The sequence below is a fragment of the Tauraco erythrolophus genome, chromosome Z (assembly GCF_009769465.1).
Source record: "Tauraco erythrolophus isolate bTauEry1 chromosome Z, bTauEry1.pri, whole genome shotgun sequence".
In the NCBI taxonomy this organism is placed as follows: Eukaryota; Metazoa; Chordata; class Aves; order Musophagiformes; family Musophagidae; genus Tauraco; species Tauraco erythrolophus.
In genome coordinates, this window is record NC_141496.1 from 1,170,001 (window position 1) to 1,172,913 (window position 2,913).

Below are 2,913 nucleotides of genomic sequence, written 5' to 3' on the forward strand. Positions count from 1 at the left end.
ATCGGCTGCGGCGCTCCCCAGTTGACGCTGGAACAGGTTGCCCAGAGAGGTGGTGGATGCTCCATCCCTGGAGACGTTCAAGGCCAGGTTGGACGAGGCCCTGAGCAACCTGATCTAGTTGGAGATCTCCCTGTTCCTTGCAGGGGGGTTGGACTAGATGACCTTTGAAGGTCCCTTCCAGCCCTAACCATTCTATGATTCTATGATTTTTTCCCCATTATTTCCCAGCCCAGGTAAGGCATCCGCATCTCGAGCTGCCTTTCTCCGAGAGGATGGAGCTGGTGGTAGGTAGAAGCGAGGAAGGTTTTAGAAAGCCGGAGCCTTGCGGTTAATGAAAACGGGTTGAAAAACTCTAAAAGCAAGGAAGAAATCCGGAATTATCTAGGAATTAGCGGCTTTTTCCCAACCGATCCACCTCCACATTCAAGTAATTTATGAATATGCTGAGTAGGGAATCTGTTCATTAGGACTTCTTTACCATTTGTCTTCTGTGTAGCTGCGAGGAACACTAATGTTTCTACAACTGTCAGTCCTACCAGTGATGCAACTTGTACTGATTCAGTCTTCCGAGGTTTTTTGGGTTTGCTTTGGGTTTTTTTTTTTCGTTTTTTGCGTTTGGTTTTTGGGTTTTTTTCGGAGGGCGGGGCAGGGAGGGATGGCGATGAAGATGGTTGGTCAAGGAGAGGAGGGCTTCACCTTCGTAGCCGAGAGGTGGAATATGATCCGCGTCCAAAAGCGAACAATATTGCCAGGAATGAAGAAATTTGAGCAGAAACAAGCACAACTGAAAAAAAAAAAAATTAAAAATAAAACACACACACAAAAAAATTAGTCTACTGGTTGACTGGAAAAAAAAAAAAAACAACCACAAATCTAGAGGTGGAATGTGATGAATTCCAACACAGCGGGGCACCAGGGCCCGGGGGGGGCTCTACTTTTTCGTTTCGTTTTTTTGTTTCGTTTTTTTGGTTTTTTTTTAAAAAAAAAAAAGACAACAAACATGTTCTTTCTCATGGGACTTGAAGTTGATTCATATTTGTGCAGTGCTGGTTTGACCATACTCATTTCAAGTATTATAGACTTATGTAATGGTGAAAATATATGAACTGTGGCCTTTTTCATTCTTGTTACTTGTGATGCAATTAAGTGAAGATAAGAAAAAAAAAAAAAAGCAGAGATTTACCATGTATCAGTGCCTGGCTTTTTGTTATAAAGCTTCGTTTGTCTAGTGCTCTTTTTGCTATAAAATAGACTGTAGTACACCCTAGTAGGAAAAAGAAAAAAAAAAAAAAAAACTAAATTTAAAAATTAAAAAAAAAAAAAAAAATATATTTGGCTTATTTTTCACAGGAGCAATCCTTTTATACCATGAATATTACGGGAAAAAAAAAAAGAAAAAAAAAATTGTCAGATTCTGAATATTTCTTCTTTGTAGATTTTTGGAATCATTCTGAGTAAAAGTTTGTTACTTTATTTTACTATTTAAAAGATGTTATTTTACCATGTGTTATTGAGATGAAACTGTACGGTAGCTTTTTTTTTTTTTTTTTTTTTTTTAGTTGTAGGTCGCAACGGGGAAATTTTTGCGACTATAACACATAGCTGCAGCAGTAAAAATACGAAAAAAATAAAAGGGGGAAAAAATGGAAAAAGGTTAAAAAAAAATGGGAAAAGGTTAAAAAAAATGGAAAAATGTTAAAAAAAAAAAAAGAAAAAAAAAAAAAAAGATGAACAGTTACACCTTGTTTTCAATGTGTGGCTGAGTGCCTCGATTTTTTCATGTTTTTTGGTGTATTTCTGATTTGTAGAAGTGTCCAAACAGGTTGTGTGCTGGAGTTCCTTGGAGAAGATGACAAGCCAACAAAAGACAAAGCTTGCTGTAGGCCATTACCTGTTTCTCATCTGTAGTTACTCGATGCCGTCATGTACATGACCGTTCTGTAGCAATAAATGTGCCATTTTTATAAACCCCTTCCGACACTTGGCCTTTCATTTCCTTCGGCATCCGCCCGGCGCCGCCCGGCTGCCGCCGGCATTTTTGGGAGGTGTTTCTTAGGAGAATGAGGATTTTATATATATATATATTTGGGGGAGGTTGGGAAAAAAAAGGTTGTTTCGGTGTGTTGTGGTGTGGCCGTGCCGTGGCGGGGCTCGGTGCGGTGCCGCTGGCTCGCCGGGTCTGTTGGGCGCTCACCGCGCCGATGGGTTGGCTCTTCGGTGGGATTTTTCTGCTGGAATTTCGTGGTCGGAGTTGATGCGTCACGGCTGTAAACCGGGCGTCGCCAACCACGCTCATGGTTTTTCGGTATCGACGCTAATTTTGGAGGGATCATTCCCTTCTGGTTGGCGCTGTCGGAACTGGATGATCTTTGAGGTCTCTTCCAACCCAAACTATTCTGTGATTCTCTGATTCTTGAGCAAGATGGAACCGCCGCGCTCGGACCCGTACAAACTCTGTGCATCACATCTCAATGACCGAACGTCGTGCGAATTCGCGGCGCTGGGGACGTAGGAGCTGAGAGGGGACCTCAGTTGAGTGGCCTTGAGTTGGTTTTGGAAAAGAAGGGTGGGCAGGTTCATGCAACATCTACACGACACCCGAGATGGACGTAAGAACCGTTGACAATTTGTGCTTGGGAATTATTTATTATTAAAATTGGGATCTTCTCGGCCGTTCTTGACGCCCACATCCTTGCGGCAGTGCCGTGGTGGCTGCTGTCCCACGGGAGGACCTCGCGATGCCCATCGTTGGGGCCGCTGGTAGCAGAAGGTGAGGACTCCATGACACGTGTCCAATACTGGCGAAGCTTTTGAGCGCCGACACCTTCGCTTTTGCCGATGAAGGGAGTTTCACCGCTGCGGTTTACCCTTCCACCATGATTCGTCTTCGCTACTGAACGGCACCGTTGCGTC